Source organism: Halichoerus grypus, chromosome 11, assembly GCF_964656455.1.
Source record: "Halichoerus grypus chromosome 11, mHalGry1.hap1.1, whole genome shotgun sequence".
Classification (NCBI taxonomy): Eukaryota; Metazoa; Chordata; class Mammalia; order Carnivora; family Phocidae; genus Halichoerus; species Halichoerus grypus.
Window position 1 is genome coordinate 15,474,034 of NC_135722.1, and position 20,090 is coordinate 15,494,123.

The 20,090-nt window shown below is 50.3% G+C and overlaps 1 long non-coding RNA gene across 2 annotated transcripts; it reads right to left on the minus strand.

The window, feature by feature from the left end:
- Nucleotides 1-1,878: 1,878 nt before the first annotated feature.
- LOC118543743 (uncharacterized) lies at nt 1,879-17,773 on the minus strand. 2 transcript variants are annotated; one of them, XR_013442348.1, is made up of 3 exons: nt 17,197-17,773; nt 15,889-16,037; nt 1,879-2,322 (listed from the first exon to the last, which is right to left on the minus strand). It is a non-coding gene; the product is annotated as an uncharacterized LOC118543743 (long non-coding RNA). The 2 variants fall into 2 exon arrangements; XR_004921234.2 differs by having other exon boundaries at nt 15,889-16,000; nt 17,197-17,750.
- Between the last annotated feature and the right edge of the window lie 2,317 nt (nt 17,774-20,090).

Consider the following 20,090-nt stretch of genomic DNA (forward strand, 5'->3'; position numbering starts at 1 on the left):
GGGCTGCACAGTTCTCGGATCCTCGGTGCCGGGCGAATGGCCCGGGGCTATGCCTGGCTCCCCAGAAAAGCAGGGAGTTGAGGTCCCCACTCCTGCTGACCTGCCTGTTGCTTGCACATCCTTCTGGAAGACCCTGAGAAAACCTCTTTCATGCTGGGGCAGGCGCTAGGGGTATGACAGGAAGCCCACAGTTTGGAGCCATGAGTCCGTAGCTTCATCCATGATTTCTATTGGGACGATAAGATTGTGTGGCAGGTGCAGCTTGCAGAGAGGATAAGCCTAGAATTGAGATGAACGTAAGGATGATAGCAATAATAATAGCCATGTATTGAATGCCTACCACCTGGGCCAGGCAGCATATAAGATGCTTTCTATACCTTGTCTCCAGTCCTTCGCTGGAATTACCTACCTAGAGGCAGTTGTAATTAATTTAATAATATCTAGTTATTTACTGAGTGCAGAGACACACTGCTAAGCACTGATGTTTTTTCCCACGTGGGAAGCACTACGATTCTTCCCATTTTACAAATGGGAAAATCGAGTCTTAGGGAGGTTAAATACTTTGCCTGAGGTCACTCAGCTAGGGAAGGATGGAACTGTTATTTGGGTTCAGGTGTCTCTGACAGGTGTCTTCATTATTTTGTTACAGCTTAACGCTCAATCAAGCCTTAAGCCACATACTGAGCAGATGGAGGCTCCAGGTTTGCCTGGTTTGAGACTTCCTCCAAACGCCTTGACTGATAGTCCTCCACCAAAATGGTTTCTGATCAGGGCGCCTGGGTGGCTCAGTCGTTAAGCGTCTGCCTTCAGCTCAGGTCATGATCCCAGGGTCCTGGGATGGAGCCCCGCATCGGGCTCCCTGCTCAGCAGGAAGCCTGCTTCTCCCTCTCCCACTCCTCCTGCCTGCATTCCCTCTCTCGCTGTGTCTCTCTCTGTCAAATAAATAAATAAAATCTTAAAAAAAAAAAAAGTTCCTGATCATACTCATCAGTCACCTGGGGAGACTGAAAGAAATGCAGATTCTAGGCCCACCAACATGAATTGCATCAGGTATTTGGGTGTGGGCCTGAGGATTCTGTATTTGAGGCAACGCTGCAGGCTGAACTCTAATATCTGAGAATTTAGACTTCCTGGAGAGTAGGGACCATGTCTTCTCTGAGATATCCCCAGGGACTGGCACAGGGCATGGCCCTGAGTAGGGACACAAAAAGCACTGGTTGAACTTGAATAAAGAATGAATTGGCGGGCGCCTTCGGCTCAGGTCATGATCCCAGGATCCTGGGATCAAGCCCTGCATCGGGCTCCCTGCTGCTTTTCCCGCTCCCTCTGCCCCTCCCCCGATCTCTCTCTCTCAAATAAATAAATAAAATCTTAAAAAAAAAAATGAATTGGGCCCATCAAGTCCCCATTGCCTCTCCAGGACCAGGTCCACCCCTGGCTCCTGAGAGTCCCCAGTCTCCTCCCACTCACTCCCTACGCCCAGCCCGCAGCCCCCCACGTCCCCCAACCCATCTTCCTCCTGCCCAGGGCAGAACTGTCCAGCAGGTTCTGCCCGCCGCCCCAGCCGCCCCCCTCCCCCGGACTTCCTCTGCAAGGGGAACTGAGGGGTATACCTGTTGCCAAAAAGCTTCATTTTTTTTGCAGAAATAAACTCAGACCCATAAGCCAGCTTTCAAGGCAGATACTACCCTGACTCCTCAGTCAAATGTCATTGGTGGGCAACCCCAGGGTACAGAGGAAAGGTTGGGATCTTTTCCTCTGACAAGTTTTAACCATAGAAGAGCCTTATTTGTCAGAGCAAAACACCCAAATATCAAGTAAGAAGGCATTGGATCTATAAGTAATGTTACCTGCGTATTATGGAATATGAAGCAGCCATTAAAAATGGAAGGATATTTAATGATGTGGTCAAACATTCACCAAAAAATAAGAGAAAAAAATGGGATATACAACTAGGTGCCCTGGAAAGATGTTTGTAAAATGTGGCAGAGATGCCAGTTAGCCCCCCAAAATCTGTTCTTCCCTTTTTCTATAGTAATAAAAGCTCTATTCAGATAAATCCTATTTCCTGGGGTGGGGGGGATGGGACTTAGTTCTGGCTAGTGTGGTACAAGCAGGCGTGATGCATGTGAATTCTAGGAAGCATCCTTCGAGGAGACAGGGCTCTCTCTTCTTTGCTGCTTCTTCCTCCATTGGCTGTCTTGGGTCACTAGTGGAAGGCACGCGCTGACGATGGAGAGCCCCAGGTAGAAAGGGCCTGGGTCCCTGATGGTCCCGGGGCTACTGTACCAGCCTGGGCTGCTTACTTCTGGACATCAGTTCCTAGAGAGAGAAATGAACATGTTTAAGCCACTGTTCCTTTGGGTTTTCTGTCATTTGTAGCTGAAACAATCCTAATCAATGTCAGATGTATTGTTAAGTAAACAACAAAATGTAAGTTAAAAATAATATGAATCATAGGATTCTGATTTTATTGTAAAATGTATGTTTCTATATATTTACCTGCATACCTAAAAATGTGGACAGCACGATTAAACACGAAAATGTTAGCAAGGGTTATTTCAGCGGGGTGAGGCTGCAAGGATATTATGTGTTCATTTGTTTGCTTGTCTGTATTTTCTAACTTTTCCACAACGAAAGCGTACTACTTTTCAGGTAAGAAAAAATAAATAAGTGGTGTAAATGGTATGATCCTAATGGGATCAATGTGGATCCTAATCATAAGAAATATACCTTACTCATGATTACATGGGAAAATAACTGAAACGAAAAGAAGTGCACTAAAGATTAAGATCCAAGGATATGGGAAACTGTTCAAAATATATTATGAAGGGAAAAAAGGTTATTAAACAGTATAATTCCATTTTTGGGGGTAAAAAGAATAAAATGAACCTAAAATAAATACAATGTTATATGTCAATTATATTTTAATTAAAAAAAGAAAGAATAGGGCACCTGGGTGGCTCAGTCGGTTAAGCGTCTGCCTTTGGCCGAGCCCCGTGTTGGGATTGCTGCTCAGCGGGGAATCTACTTCTCCCTCTCCCTCTGCCCCTACCCCGCTGTTTGTGCTCTCTCTCTCTCTCTCAAATAGATACATAAAATCTTAAAAAAAAAAAAAAAAGAATAAAAGGACATGAATACATGCTAGAAAAAGGACCAGAAGGAGATAAGCCAATAGATAAATGGTCTGGTTCCAGAGGAGAGATTCTGGTGATTCTTATTTTTCTCTTTCTACCTTTTGGCATTTCCTGAATTTTTCCCCAATAAAGCTGTATGAATCTTATTGACTTAAAAGTATTTTTATTTACAGGTGCCTGGCTGGCTCAGTCAGCAAAGCGTGCGACTCTCGATCTTGGGGTTATGAGTTCGAGCCCCACGGTGGGTGTAGAGATTACTCAAAAATAAAATCTTAGGGGCGCCTGGGTGGCTCAGATGGTTAAGCGTCTGCCTTCAGCTCAGGTCATGATCCCAGGGTCCTGGGATCGAGCCCCACATTGGGCTCCTGGCTCAGCCGGGAGTCTGCTTCTCCTTCTCCCTCTGCCTCTCCCACTGCTCATGCTCTCTCTCTCTCTCTATCTCTGTGTCTCAAATGAATAAATAAAATCTTTAAAAAAAAAAAATCTTAAAAAAAATGTTTTTATTGAGAGCAATTTTAACAATACAGAGAAAGATGTTGCAAAGAACAATAAAAATGATTAATATTTGGTTATACTTAATTTCTGTCTTTGTTTTTAAGAAACAAGGAGTAACAGGAAAACCCTCCTTACAGACGTCTATCAGGATCCTGAAAAAACATTTAAATGTGAGAGCACTTGCCCTGGGTGGGATGGCTGGGGCGGGGGGGAGGGGGGGCTGTGGGAGGGCAGGAGAGAAGCAGCACTCAGGGACTTTGACTTCCTTCCACCTTCAGCCAAGGGTTTGGCTCTAAGTGCCTATTTCCAGGACGGAGGTGGCCTGGGTGCGAGGGTGTCAGATTTGCCTGGCACTTCCTCTGGAACATTCAGCAGCAGGCAGGGCTGGAATAGGAGGGTTCCGGTGAAGCGCTTCCCTCCGGAGGTCAGTCGGTGCCCAACTGGTGTTTACAAAGAGGGTGGGGCCCCAGGCGCAGGGCTCTGAGGCCTTTGCTCTCCGGGGAGCTGGCTCATGGCAGGCCACAAGCAAAGAGTGGCAAAACCACTGTCTCCTGCAAAGCTCAGAAGCCGGGCCGCAGCTGGGAGGATGCTGGGAAATGAGGGGCCTGAAGCTAGGTGGTAAAGTGGTCAGTGGAGGTTAAGGAGATCCAGAAGGAAGCAGGGAAAAAGGGACGGGGCAGGAGCATTCACACTGACTGCACGTATTACCATGGGTAGTTATTATCTTCGTTTTCCAGAAGAGCTCTGAAAGAGGCTCAGAAGGATTGGGTCACACCAGCCCCAGGCCTCATGGCTCCTGGACTGAGGTCCAGGCGGAAATTCAGGTGAGCCCAAGGTTCATGCTCCTCACACCACACCGGGCTGTGTCCCATGGGGCAATTATGAGAGAGCCATTCTGTGTCGCTCAGAGTCTGGGGCAAGGCGTGGAGGGATGTGGAGGTTGATTTTCAGGAGGCAGTGGGATCTGGGGATGAAGTGCTCTGAGACAGCCTGTCCTCACTTGGCGTGAGTCGCCCCCTCTGGCTTGGGGGGCTCAGAGAGGCCGATAAGGTCTGAACTGATTTTGGAGAGGAGTTTGCCAGTGTCCTTTCTTCTTGACTTTGTGGAGACCCGAGGCCTCCAGGCCCGTGGCCAGCTTTCCAGGAAAATATTAGAGTCTCCCCCTGGGAACTGAGGTGGGGAAGAAAGCAGAGCCACCCAGCCGTTCACACCTCACTTACCGAATGCACAGTCCTCCCTGATTCTCTCCTGGGCCAAGGTGGAGGTTAGACTGGTGTGTCCACGTGCATGTACACACACACACACACACGTGTGCACGAGTCCATACAAACATCAGCAGAGGCAGCCTCCTAGTGGACCATCCTTTTCAGCCTTGCCCTTGTCTCTAACATCTGGCACACAGCCCGAAGGCAGAACAGGCCCGGAGGCCCACGCTGGGTCATGGGCAGGCTCGGCAAGCAATCCGTTTCCCTACTTCCTTGACTCAAATGCCAGGGCCAGTGCCCTCTCGATGCCAGAGCCATGGGCAGTGAGACACATTAAATCATCCTGGGGAGGCTGGAGGCTTCTATCAGATGAAGTTGGTTGAAATTCTGGCTCTGCCACATTCTGGCTATCCGACCCTGGGCGGCTTTCTTAACCTTTCTGAGAGGTTCAATGCCTTTATCAAATGGGGATGTGCTGGTTGGTGGTGATAACAGACACCACCTCCTCTTCCAGTGGCTGGAGGGGGAGTGAGGAGTAAGCCCGAGAGCGCACGGGTGGTGTTGGGGTGCTGTGCATAGAGCCTGGCGTACAGCAAATGCCCAGTGGCAGCGCCTCATGCTTGCGTGGCCCTTGGCCTCTCCCACCCCCAGCCCCATTTAGTGCTCCAGTCTTCAGTCTGGAGTAGCAGGGGAGGTCCCAAACCTCTTCCATCCCCTTCTTAGGCATGGAGTATTCCTTTGTTCAGGACCGTGTTGCCTACCACGTCTGAGGACCAGCAGGAGGGAGAACTGTGGTTGAGTCTGAGGTACCAGAGCAATGGGTGCCAGTCCTTTGGGCAGGGAGACCAGCAGGTGGCCCCTTGATGCATCACCCCAAATCCTGCTGCTTCCCCGTTTGACAGCCCCACACTGGCTGTGACCATATCTCTTCTGCCCCTGCTCTCCAAAGATCCTCACAGGTCGTGGATTCTTTCTTCTAGTCCTGCCCAGGCTGTTCTTCACAACAATGATGAATGCAGCTCCCAGTTACTTACCTCAGTGTCCCCACAGCGCAGACGAGGACACTGAAATCCAAAGGGGTCAAGCGACTCAGTCATCACGGAGAAAGTGACCCATCTGAGAGTGTATCGAGGCTGGGAAGACGTGAGTGGCAGAATGGACCCTGCTGGGTAGGAAGACATTCTGCACACTCAGACCCCATCGGTTGCTCCTGGTTTGGGATCCATGGGGTCCTGCTGGGGGCTGCTCAGTTCTGCTCATAGTCAGCTAACCTGGTGCTCAAGGGGATAGGATAGGATAGGCTTCGACTCTCCCTCATGCCCAGGAGTTGCCTGCTTGCTATGGTCTGAATGTTTGTGTCCCCCCTCAAATTCATATGTTGAAATCCTGATGCCCAATGTGATGAGGTTAGAAGTTGGGCCTTTGGGAGATGCTCAGATCAAGAGGGTGGAACCCTTTGAATGGGATTAGTGCCCCTATACAAGAGACCCTGTGGAGCTGTTTTGCCCTCCTACCACGTGTGGACACAATAAGAAGTTGGCAAGGTGTGACTCGAAAGAGGGCTTTCACCAGAACCCAACCCATATAGGCACCCTGATTTTGGGAGTCGAGCCTCTGGAACGGTGAGAAATAAATTTGTTTATGAGCCACCCAGTCTGTGGTCTTGTGTCATAGCGGCCCCAGCAGACCAAGGCACTGCTGCTCAGCCCGGCTGGGGTAGGAGGTGAGGACCCGGTCTGGGTGAGGTCCACTCAGGAGCAGGAATGGCTGGCAGTGCGGAAAGGGGGTGTGGGAGTGGGGAGGCAAGTGAGTTAGCGGCCGTGGAGAACTGCTACAACCTCTGAGGCTGGAAACTCACAGGGAGGAGGGGTTGGTAGAGAGCTCAGGGCTGGAGCTGCCCATTGGGAGCTGGGGCCAAGGAGGAGGCCGTGGCCAGAGTTGCTGCCTGAAGCTGGGGGTCCGGAGAAACACCCAGACTTCTCTCCTCTTCCTGCCCCCCCCTTCCTCCGGCACCTTTCGCTGGGTGAACCTAGTCAGAAGCCAGTTAGCAGGGGAGTCTGTCATATGACATTTGCCCTCTGAGATGTTGAACAGAACAGAGAAAGTAAGGAACAGATGTGATAGCAAACGATAAGCAAGCGAGCAGGACACAGACCTTTCCAAGGTGATGTCCTGCTCCCGTGGCCAACCCCAAGCTGCTCCAGGGCTCCTGCTGGGTAGCGGGTGGGCAAGCTCCTGATGCTGATGACCGTACTCCCCCTTACGAAGAGGACTTCTGCTCGCTACTGGTTGGGTCCAGTGGAGCTGGCCACCCTCCTTATATCTGACTGGGACTGCCTAGTGGTCTTCGTTTGCCTTGTCCTTCACTTCAGTGACTGCCTTTCTCTCTGGTCCTAACTTCTTCCCCATCAGCACTGCCCTCACAGGGCTGGGGTCTTACCGTGCCCTTTCCCCCTTGCCAGCCCAACTTAGAAGACCAGAGAAGATGCTGCCAAGAGTCTCCCACCAAACACTCTGGTTAAGAACCTGAGGTCAGATCCAGCTCTGTGGCTTTCTGACTCCAAGCACGCAATGTCGCCCTCTCAGCCTCAGTCTGCTTATCTGCGAAATGGGACTAGCAACAATACCTCCCTGCAGAACTGCTGTGAAGATAAAATAAGCTAATCCAAGTAGAGTGCTGAGCACAGGGCTCAGCTCTTAGTGAGTGTCCTATAAATGGCAACTTCAAAAAGCATGGGAAGGAACAGTTGGGAGTCACCACAGACTCTGGAGGAAGCACCTCTGGACCCTCAAGGTCCTGGCTGCCAGGGTCCATTACTGGTCATTTTCCTTGAGATCTAAGTCTCCCACATTCCAGGGGGCTGAGTAACGGGACAGCTCTTTCTCCGGTCTCATGAAGTTCTCAAGACTAGAAGGAGGCCTGCATGTTTTGCCTGGAACTGGCTTGCACTCCCATTCTGAGCAGCACTAATGGCAGTGGGAGGGTTGGGCAATGGGCACAGGAAGCTGAGTGTCCTTGCCGCAGGACTTACTGAATGTCTGAGCATTGCAAGGCCCCCTCCCCGCTGCCTGCCAGTGTTTCTGGTCTCATCTGGAAGGACAACGCTGTGACGGTCCAGGCCCTCCCTAGGCCTTTATCTTTTGTGCTTGGGGCCGGAGGTCTAGTAGCCAATCAAAAATCTTTTAGGCTTAGTATAGTATTAGAGTATCATGGGCCTTCAGAGCTTGAAAAGACGTCGAACAGAACCCTAGACTTGTTAGTGCTGGAAGGGGCCTCCTGTGGGACCACAGGGAATTGGGGCAGGAGCCCAGGGGGATCTTCAGTAGACTATACATGGCTAGTGCTAGATGGGTCTTCAGTCTGAGCACAGAATGATTCCTTCAGAATGAGCCTCAGGCAGAGCCATGGGACATGAGAATGGGACAATGTGCTAAATGTAGCTGATTCAACTCTCTCACTTTATAGCGGAATCCTCAGCTCCCTGTATAAGTAGCTAGTTGGGGGGGAGGTTCCGAGAAGAATTTGCTAGACAGGAGGTCCATGTGAGTACTTTAGGGGTTTAGGCTGGGGCAGAGAGAAAGAAGATTGCTTACAGCTTCTATGGGGGTAGTCATTACAGGTAAGAGAAGAAAAATAACAATGGAGCATTCATTCCACAAGTGTTTATTGACTCCTGTGTGAGGCCCAGCAGGGATGGGAAGAGGAGTGAGACCCCGTAAGGTGAGATGTGACAGAAAACCAACCCAAGCTGGCTTAGAAAAACGGACATTTGTCGGCTCGCCTAACCGGAGGCGCAGAGGCAGGGCTTCAAATACAGAAGAGTAAGCAAAATAGAAATTTATGTCACTTTCTATCCTATAAGAGTTCAGAGAAAAGTCATCCAAGACCGAGAGAAGGGCTCCGCCATCCTCCACATGTGGCGTCCCTCCCTGGGTCCAGGGAGACTGCTTTCATTTCTATCATCTTCTAGGCAGGGGGAAGCACATGCACAATCCTTCTGAGGGCACAGCTTAGAAGTGGTACAATCATTCTGCCCACAGTCTGTGGTGAGACCTTAAACTCAAGGCCACATCAAGCTACAAGGGAGGCTGGGAAATGTAGCTTTTACGAGGCAGCCATCTGCTTGGCCAAAAATCAGGAGTTCTATTATTAAAGAAGGTGACTGTTGATATTGGGAAACCAGAAAAGCCTCTACTGCACACTGATTAGTTTAGGCCCAAGTGCTTGAACCAATTCTTGGAAAGGGCAAGTGGGCCAACCCCTGGAGCTGGGCATGGGGTCAGCTTCCACTGAGGCACATGGGCTTGCGTGAGCCTTTGGACTCTGGGTCTGTTTGTTCAGTGGCTTAGCTTGTACGCTAAATAATACACCGCGCCTTGCATTTCTTTGGCTTCTTTTAGGAAGGGAGAGAATGGGTGTTGGGTAGTCAACCAGCAGGGAACACTACATGACCTGCCTTGGAGGCCCTCTGACTCTGGGTCAGGGAAGGGACGTCTTTAAACAGATAACTATGGGTCAACGTGACAAATGGTAAACTAGCAGCTATATATAAATCCCAATGAAAACAGAGGGAAGAATTAAGAGAAGGCTGCTAAGAAGGGATAGGAGAGTATAATGAGTTCATTTTGTCTGGGTCTCAAAGGATAGGTGGGAATTCCCCAAATGATTTTGGTTGGGGAAGGACAATTCTGACAAAGAGAACAGCCAACTCGCAGAGCTGTGGGGGCGCACGGGGTGTGGCTAGTGGCCTGGTGTGGCTGGAGAGTGGGAGGGAGCTATGCTGGGAGCAGGGAACGAAGAGCGCCCGAAAGTCACGAAAGTCACGGGAGGAAACAGCCTGTCTGACAGGCCTCTGGAAGCCATGCAGGGTTTCTTAACCCAGCAGAGATGTGGGCTTTGTCTCTGTCTTTCTCTGAGGTAGAGACTGGAGGATGACTCGTTAGGAAGCTATTTCACAAATTCGGCTGAGTAATGAAGAGAGCCTGCATCGGGGTTGTGGTGCTGGGAAAGGAGACAAGGAGCTGGGATGACAGGGAGCCTGGGGGTAGGACTAACAGAACTTGGTAGCTGGGTGGTTGAGGAGGTTGAGCGGGAACAAGGAGGGGGTTAAGTATGGCTAAACATGATCCTAAGTTTATATGCTTGTACTAGAAATCCAGAGAAGGTGTACAGGAGAAGCAAGTTTGGGGATGAGAGGAGAGGATGACTTCCCACCGTCTGAAGCCTGGTCCATGACAGGTTTCTTTGGGATCCTTGGATACACGACATTCTCTCTTAACTCAGGGCTTCTGAACACTCTGTCCCTATTCCGCAAAACATTCCCTCACCCTCAAATCTCCAACTGGCTAATTCCTCATTCCCTCCAAGAGCGCTTCTTGACCCCCCCACCTAGGTGACAAACCCTCTTCGAAAAAGAGAAATGGTACGCCATTTCTTCTCTTTACGTGCCTCTCGCTCAGGGTTGTTTAACGTCCGTCTTCCCCGTCTCAGCCTGTCAGATCCATGAAGACAGGGGCCATGTCTGTCTGTTTGCCCCTTCCTTCTTAACACCTTGTATGGTGTCTGGAACCCCACAGGCACTCATGCTGGGTTCCAAGTATTCAACACTTGTCATTGGAAATAGGAGTTGGCCAATAGTTTTTATCCGGGCCCACTGAGATGTGATGCAGGGCTATGAGGCCACCATGGGGACCGGTGGTGTGATCCTTTTATAGACCTGGATCACTCTAGACCAGTGGTTCTCAACCAGGGGCAATTTTTGCCTCCCAAGGACACTTGGCATGTCTAGAGACATTTTTGATAGTCATGACTCTGTGTGTGTGTGTTTTTTTTTTTACTGGCATCTAGAGGCTAGAGGCCAGGGATCTTGCTAAGCATCCTACAGTGCACCAGACAGCCCCCCATAACTAAGACTTATGCAGCCCAACATGCCAATAGAGCTGACACTGAGAAATCCCACTCTAGAGACTGGTGAGCCAACTGGATGGTTAAGTTCCCATCTGGCCTGCTGGTTGCTATGGCCCAACTGAAGGAGAGGAAGAGAAGCTTAGTGGCTGTCATAAGAAATATGGACTTGTGATGTGCAGCCAGGAACCACCTTGGATCGGGACTCAGTCAAAGGTCCCAAAACCCTGGGCAGTTTCCCCTTAACTGAACTCCCGGCCGTAAGCCCAGCAGACCAGCCTGGCACTCGCCCCTCTCTGACTCACTCCATTGGGTTTCTCTCGCTCTTTGGTGGAAGCGGCCACCACACTCTCTTCCCACCCCATCTGCCTCACTGATTATTTTCAGCTTGGCTTGCAGAGGCCCAACGCTGCAATTACACCCCAACCTCAATGGCTCCTTCTGAAAATAACATTTGGGTCGAAGAAAACCTCAGTCTGGTGGGCTGGATTTTATACTAAACAGTTAAAGAGTGGGTGTGGGCATGGGGGTTGAGGGGGGGACAAGGGAGTGGCACAATGGTACAATTAAAAGAAGAATCTGGAAGAAGGCGAAGGAAGAGGAAGTGAAGAGAGGGAAGGGGTGGCGGTGGTAAGGGCAGTCGCAGAAAGAAAATCTACCTCCTGGGCAGGGGTCAGCCATCTTTTAGAAGTCTTATGCCAAGTCTTCATTTATGCCTCTAATTGAAGGTTTTGTTTCTGAAATAACTTGCCCCCCCCCCCCAATCACTGAGGCCTGGGAAATTCATGTCTGCTTGGGGCCAGAAGAATTAGTCTATGGGCATACCAATCTTTATCCAAGCTAGTGGCCAGATTTTCCAACCCCGAAATAGGAGCCACATGGTTTGACATAGGATTTTTGTTCTCTTTCCAGGTGAGAATAGCAGTCTGGGAAATGTAGTTTCATGATGCTCGTAGGTGGAATTTCCATGGTCAGTGCAGAAGAGTGGACAGGACCTTTAAAGTAGGGATTCTCATGGATATCATGAGAGATTTATGGGTTGCTTTTAGTTCGGAGGAGAGAAGGAAACCGTTGAAAGAGAACCTCCATCCTACCTGCCCAGGGGGAGGGGGGTGGAGATGTAGGGGGTGAGGAAAGAAAGAACTTGGAAGCACTTTTGGAATTCCAAAGGAGGCAGACAGATTTAAAAAGGCTGTATGAGGTGAGATTTGGGGAAATAGGAAAGAGTTCCACACGGTAGTTAAAAGCTCTGTTCTGGAGTCAGACCGACTTAGGTTCAAATCCAGACTATACTAACCACCTGGGTGATCTCCAGCGGTAACTTAGGTGTTTTGGAGAGTCCAACAGTGCAGGCTCTAGAGCGAGGCTAGTTAGGATTTGCATCCTGGCTCTGCGATCTTTGGCAAAGGTATTTCGCTTCTGTGTGCCTCCCATTTTCCCTTTGTAAAATGGAAGGGTATATATCAGGACCCAAACCTTCTCACAGCACCACTTCTAAGGTGTCCTAAGGCCAGAGAATAAAGTGCTTAGTTCAGTGCCTGGGACATTGACAATCACTCAACATATGTTAGCTCTTTTTTATTACCGCTGGAGTTTTTCTCCAAATGCAGCAGGCAAGAAACTTTTAGCTAACATACACATTTTTTTTATTCGAATAGTTCTGAATTTATTTTCAAGTGTATTAAAATATATGACTAACATATCAAACTGTGGTTTCGCTAATGTTATTGCTTAGGGCAAGGCTATGTAGAAAAGGGAATCGATTTAAAGTTAATTTAGAGAATAAGGAGAGTTAATAAAAGAAGTCAATTAAAAATATATAATATAGATGGAATGTGGGTATGGAAGAAAACCATGCAGGCAATACCTGAATGGCTGAAAAAATCGGAAAATAATCCACGATACTTTCTGCTAATAAAACCTTCTAAGGCACATGGGTGGAGAAATGAGGCAGGAAGATACCGATCAAGACGCTATCAGAACGTTGCCTTTACCCCCCTCTGTAACCACTGTTGTTCCCTTTTTGAGAAATCCGTAGGAGGGCACGGACAAGCGAGGCCTGACGCCCTAATGAGGTCTTGGAACCCCGATAGCTTTGTGGCTTGCTGGGCTCGGGGAAGGCAGGCAGAATCCAAACGCCCAGCTCGGGAAACCGAAAGCCAACTCCCCAAGTTCTCTCTCCCGCCGAGTTTAGGGCGATTCAGGCCTCTCTGATTTTTTTTGGATCACTGGGTCAATCAGTCAGCCAATGCCTCGGGAGAAGTTTAATTAAGCTCAGATCGCCGGCGCTAGCTGCCAAAGGTCTCCCTGCCCGCCCGCGCCCCCCCCACCTCCCCCGCCCGGCCAGGCGGGGCCGCAGCCCGCGCATGCGCGTCGGCAGGGCGCCCAGCGCCCCGCGGCAGGCTCGGCTTCCAGAACCGAGCGTTGCAAACTGTTGCATCAGACAGCAAGCAGCCGGCCGGGCAGCCAGGGTTTCTAGGAAGATAGGAAGGGTTTGAGATCCTCTGTGGTCGAATGCGAGCGTTGGCTGTCCCTCACGGTGTTTACACGCTGGTAACACGAGCCCCTGAAAGCTCAAGCTTGCGCCAGTCCGGGGAGGGCCTTAGCCACAGGTGAAATTCGCTTAAGCCTACTGCCTCTGCCCCCACCCCACGGCCCCAGCTGGACCAACAGAATTGGACTCCGTCTGCTTTATTAATGGCATGGGCCCTAAAGGAATGAGCTGGGTCTGATTTCTCTTCCCAAGTACAAGAATGCCCCTGAGGAATTTCTCACTCTGTGAAAGTGCAAAACTAATTTCCCCAGACAAGAGCTGTTGCCGGTTCCCAAAAGGGCTTGGAAAGACCCCAGCAGGAATGCTCAGTGGTTCCAAAGCTCTTCACCCCAGCTGCTGGACATGCAGACACTGACCACCAAGAACGTCTTGGTGGGTGGACACACGTCCTTCACAGATAGGCCTTCTTTTTAGAGTATCTCAGGCCCCTATGTATGGAGATTTTGGACATCAGCCAGAGAATGCACAACCACCAGGAACTCACACAGACACAGCACAAATGTAACAGTTCTCTAGATTCAAGTGGCTCTGCAACTCAGGTAAGGGAAGAGTTTTCCTCACTACTCCCTCATTCTTCTGGTCTCTGGGCCTCTGCCTTCCTCAAGGGGAGAGAAAATGATGCTGTAGCTAGCTAGCAGGGATGGGACAGTCTTGGGGGGGGGGGCGGTGAGAAACTCAAGAAGAATGAATATGATTTGGAATCTACTCTCTAAAGGGATTTCCAGGGCCCTCATCTGAATTCTGCGGTTCAACGTTCTTTTTTTTTTTTTTTTTGGAATGGGTGAAGACCAAGTCATTGAGTATTAATGGATTTTCCAAAAAGACAAAAACTGACAATGTATATCTTAAGCATTCTGTCTTTACTAGAGTGTTGATGTTGAAAATCTATTCCACCTGAATAATCTGGAAAGCTAAAACAGGGCTAGTGTTCTTCCTTCCCCTCATTATTTTGAATCACTCAATCCCAACGTTCAATAACAAAATGACCTGAAAGACTCAGCATTATCCGACATATCCACTTGCCAGCCAGTCACTGTTGTTTGTTTAAGCCAACATTTTCCTTTGAATGGTGGGGTATTATGGCACTACGGGATTTTTGTTGTTGTTGTAACCGATGCTTCATAAATATGGCCCAAGCTATTAAGGTTGTCCACAATGATCATATGAACTGAAGGCATGCCATCTAGGAAAGGGTAGGAAGGAGTGTGGGCAAGTGCATTTCCAGGCCTTGCTTCTGAGGGTATATCTCAGGACCCAAACCTCCTGCCCAATGGATGTCACCAAGGTGGTATCCTGGGGTCACAGGGCGTGGTCTCCCGGAGCTGCCAGGAGCTATCCAGAATGTCAGATATGTCTGAGAGATAGTCCCCACCTAGAGAAGCAAGTCATTGACTATTGTGGGGCCTCTCCAGGCATGAAAGTTGGAGCCCTGAGGTCAGGAGCTGAGTAGGAACTGGAGAAAGTGAGCTCTTGAGCTCATGTTAGGTTCTCTGTTGTACCCACAACACTTACGCATAGTGGGCTGTCAATGCATGTTTGTAGAATGAATGCCCTGAAAAAATGAGGGAAGGAGCAGAGAGACGTAAGGTCAGAGAAGTCCAAGAATTTTGCAAGAGGCCTCCTGGGATGCCCAGGGCTCTTTTGTGTTGGGCAAAGAGAGTCCTTGTAGTTCAAAGACAGGGCAAGAGAATCAGAACCGTGAAGTGACAGGTCTCCTGAGGTCCCTTCTGCCTCAGTTTCCCTGTTTGGAAAGGCCTCCAGTCAGTGAATCTATTTAACCAAGCCTAGTGACATCATCATCCATAACAGTTGCCTCACATTGACTCAGTTCCCAGAGAGAAATTCTGGGAAAGTAAGGGGTCTGAGGGAGGGTGTGTGACTAAGACCCAGGGGACAGGAAAATCCCCTAGAAGCCACACTCTAAAACCATAAGCAAAGTGGCGGCCCGGATGGTTAGATGATGCAGGCATGTACCAAAAGCATGATTCGTTTTCCACATTTCTTGGGCACTCACCGATTCTAGACACTATACGGAGCCCAACCCCAGACAAAGCTCCCGTTCTAAGGGCTTATGATCTAAATTCCTTGTGGAAAGTCTGTCTTTCAAATGTTTAAAGCACCTCATTCAATCCTCATTTCCACTTCAAGTCATGCACCTCCTTCCTGAGAAACCCACCAAGTTTGAAATTCATAGCTGGCCTTCCTTCTGTTTTTTTGCTATTTATGTGCCAATTTAAAGGGTGGGGAGAGCTACGTTAATTTAAAAATAAAACACAAATAGCAAAATGAGTCTTGGTTAAAGTAAAAAAACCACAGAAGGCATTTTTTTTTCCCCTCTCATATTTTTCAGATTTTCCTAGAACCACCTTTATTTCCTCAGAGCCCAGTCATAGAAAGTGAGTGGGCCTCTCTGGATGCTCTTCCAAGCAAAAGCTACAAGCCTTATTCCTATTCTCCTCTCATTGAACCTTTAGGCTTTTCTTTTTCTTTTTAGACATTTGAGAGAGCAATTGAAGCCCCTAATTCACATGTGGTATTTCTAAGCACTCTTAGAGTAGATTTTGGTTTGTTTTTGCTCGGTTTGTATCTTACCTCTTCTGTTCAGTTGGATCAGCTTGTACATTCCGGTGATGGGAACATGGCATTAAAGTTAGATCCTCCTGGTGGATGCCCAGATTGCCATTTACCAGTCTTGTGGCCTCTTCTATCAAAAGGAGAATAATGGTATACTCCTCTCAGGGCTGTCATGAGGATTAAGGAGTCAAGACACATAAAGGGTTCAGCACAAAACAGGCTCTTAAGACACTGTAGCTATTAAAAATAGATCCTTTCAACCAATCTGCTCCTTCCTTAAACAAGCCCCTCCTCCTGTTTCGGGCGAAGAAAATTAGTTATCTATTCCAAGTCGACGATTTATCCCCATTTTACATCACCAAAGCGCCCATGAGAAGGGGAGACAAAGCCGAGGTTGACCTGCAAACACCTGAGCCTTCTAGTGGAATGGAATCAGTGTTGCCTTTCAGCAAGAGGCGACCAAATCAGCGGTGCAGGGACTTGGGGAAGCCTTGAAGGCCCACGGTGGGATAATAGGACCACAGAAAATGGGGGAGAGTGATCAGGAAAAGCAGGCTCAGGGGTGAGATGAGGGGCCAGAGGGGTGCCAGTCGCCAGGCAAGAAGGATTCCCACTTGGGGGCTGGGGGGGGGCGGTTCTGAGTCCAAACGTCCGCAGGCGGAGGCTGCCGGCCCCGGGGTCTGTTGACCATGGGACCCGAGGCGCGTGCGACAGCGCCCTCTGCCGGCCGCGCGGAGCAAGCCGCCAGCCCCGCCGCTCTGCAGGTGGGACCAGGGATCCCTCCCGCTGCCTCCGCCCCCGCTCCATCCCTTCTGAGGACCGCGCGGCCGGGTCCCGACCGGATTCCGGGAGACGCGTCCCTATCAGACGCCTGCGGGCTGAGCAGAGATGATGCTCGGAAACATCCGATACACCCGGGGATCGGAGGCCGCGGGAACCCACCCAAACCCCGCAGAGGCTGCGCCTCTTGGGACCCGGGGCCAAAGCCTGCTGGGCTGTCGGAGGTGGTTTGGAAGTGGCATCGCCTATGGCCAAGACCGCGGGTTCTGCGGACAGAGAGGAGCCCTGGGTTCGCTTTCTGCCTCATCCATTTTCCAGCTAGGTGACCTTGGGCAAGGTACTTAAATTTCCATGTGCCTTAGTTTCCTCATCTTTAAGATGGAGAGAATGATCCCCGACCTTATGGGTTGACATGAGGATTACATGGGATCAGACAGCCTGGGTTGGAATTCTGGTACTGACATCAGCTAGCTGTGTGCCTGGGGCAAATTACTTAACCTCTCCGTGCCCCGGTTTCCTTAAAATAGGGATAATAACGGTACTTACCTCCGAGGGTTGTTGCCTGCAAAACGCTTAACACAGTGCCTGGCACAGAGTAAGCGCTCAATAAATGGTGGCTCTTATGGTTGTTGTCGTTATTATTGTTCTTAAGAGCGCTGAGCACACGAGCAGAACTCTAGCGGGCTGCTATTATTAGTCTCTTTCTTGGGTCCGGCTATTTCTTTCCGGGCATTGTTAAAATCTTTTACCATGCGGTCGCGTCCTTATCAGTAGCCGAAGGACAGCCGGCCTTCCTGAGATTGGAAAAATCGAGGTTCCCCTGGAGGAGGGCCAAGGACGCGGCCGCGGGCTGCAAGGACCGGGACCTCCCCGGGGGACACCCGCGCCACGCCGCCGCCGCCCGTGCCTCCATTAGCGCGCTCAGAGCCGCAGTGACGTCGCCAGGTCCCGGCGGTGGGGAGGCGCGGCGCGGGGAGGCGCGGCCTGGGCACGCGGGGAGCCTGGGGGTGCCGGGGCGGGGGGCGGCCGGGATGGCCGCCCGGCTGCAGGAGACGTCCGGGGCCGCGCGGTGCCCTGCTGTCCTCGGCGGCTTCGGCCGAGGCAGCCCGGGTCGCTGCGGGAAGTCCGCGGCTGGGGTCGGCTGACCAACCGGCGCCCGCCACCCCCCCCCCCCCCGCCCCGGCCTGCCCGCGCCGTGCGCCATCAGGCTCCGCCTGCACCCCGCGGGGAGGCCGCGGAGGCCAATGCCGGGTCCGCCCAGCCCGCGCGGGGTTGGTCTCCCGGCGGCTGCTCCGCGTCTGCGTGGTCCTCCCCCTCCCACCCTTCTCTCCCCCACCCCCACCCGCCCCAGTCCCATTCCTCGTCGTCCCCGAGAGACCTGCTCACTTTCTTCTTCCTCTGCCCTCCTTCTGGACCAACTGGTTTGCTGGGAGTAGTCAGCAGCCGCCCCCAGGAGGCGCTTCCAGTCCCAGCTTGCGGGGACCCCGGCGCACCCATCCCACTGCTCGCTGGATGGTTCCACTTGGTTTGCCCTGCCCGCACTTCCGACTCGCCGAGCCTTGCCCCCATTATTGCCCATGTGGGCGGTGGAGCTCCCACCCACCCATCGTCCTAGATGTCTCGCCTTCCCTCCTAAATACCTCTTCGGGCACTCTTCACTTCTTCCAGGATGGCTTCTTAGTTCCAGCTGTCCTGGTTTAGGCTATTAACATATTCCTCTCAAAGATCTCCTTGTCTGCACCCCAGCCTCCTTCAGATCCATCCTCCACACGTTGCTAGAGCCAGCCACCTACAACCCATGTCTGGCCATGCCTCTCTCGGCTTGAGGCTGGCTGCCCTCATGGACACTCTCTGTCTTCATGGACACTCTGGTCTGCCATTTTTGAGCACCTTCTGAGCTAGTCCTGGGTATAGGATCCAGGTGGGATCATGCTATGGAAGGTCCTCAATGTCTTTATTACTGTTGGGTCCTCTCCAGGGAATATGCACCTCACTCCCTCCTTCTCCTTCCCCAATTGGCTTCCTCTTACTCATTCTCCACAACTCAAGATATGAGTCACCTCTGACAGGAATGCCTTCCCTGTTCTGCTATCTATGGAAGAGAAGTCTCTCTGAGTCCCAAAGCTTCCCATCTCTGCTGCTTTCCTCATAGGGTAAAGACCTGACCTTCAAGATGGCCTATGAGGCCCTGCATGGTCTGTGCACACCCCCCACCCCCATCACCTCCAACTCCAGCCCCTTTTCCCTCTGCTCTGGCCACACTGGGGTCTCAGTTCCCAGTCTCTATGCCAGTTCCCCTCCGACCCCAGGGTCTTTGCACAGCTTGTTCTCTCTGCCCGGTACACCTTTCTGCCCTTCCTCACCTACTCAATTTTTGGCTCTCATCCTAAGTGAGCATCATGTCCTCAGAGGCAGCTTCCCTGACCCCTCCCCTAGCCCCACCTCCAATTCAATCCAATCCTTCTTGGATAGATCAAACATATAAAGAACTACAGGAGAGTAATATCATCAAACCTGTTTATTCTGCACCCTTCCCCTGCCCCTCCAACCTTTGCCAAAGCTTAACATTTGCCCTAATTTCTTCAAATCTTTTTTTCAAAAACATAAAACACCTTTAGATCTAGATAGGGCCCTTTGAACCCATGTCTGTCCCTCTTCTAAGGTAACTAATCACTCTTCTGCTTTTGGGATGTATTATTCCTATACATGCTTTTGCATTTTTACTACATTTGTTTGTGCCTATAAACACTTTATAGAATTGTTTGGCATGTTTGTAAACTTTGGAGAAGTGGCATTATACTGAATATAGCATTGTACTTCTTGCTTTTTTTCACTCAGCGTTTATGATTTGAAAATATATTCACATTGATACATGTAGTTCTAGATCATACATTTTCACTGCTAATTCGGGTCCCATTGTATGAGTTCACCACACTCTATTTACCCATCTCTTTCTGAAGGACGTGTAGCTTATTTTCACATTTTGTGTTGTTAGAAACAATGCTATAATTAATGTTTTTTATGCCCATCCCCTTGCGTGAAAGTGAGCCATCGGGCAGATACTGGTGTGTGAAATTGCTGGACCCAGGTCATGTGAATTGGCAGCTTCACTCAGCCTGGCTGAACAGTTTTTCAAAGTGGTCGTACCAACTTACACTTTGATAGCAATATGTAAGTAAGAGTTCCTGTGCTTGGCATCCTCAACAACACTTGGTAATGTCAGACTTTAAAATTTTTGCCAAGCCGATGGGTGTGAAGCGGTATTTCAATGTTTTAATTTGCAATCCCCTGTTTACAAGAGAGACTAAGCATACTTTCATTTGTTTATTGGCCATTTGCCTTTCATCTCTTAAAAATTGCCCTTGGTTTGACAGTGCTTCTATTGGATTATCTCTTATTACGTGTAGGAGCTCTTTATATGTTCTGGATACTAATCCTTT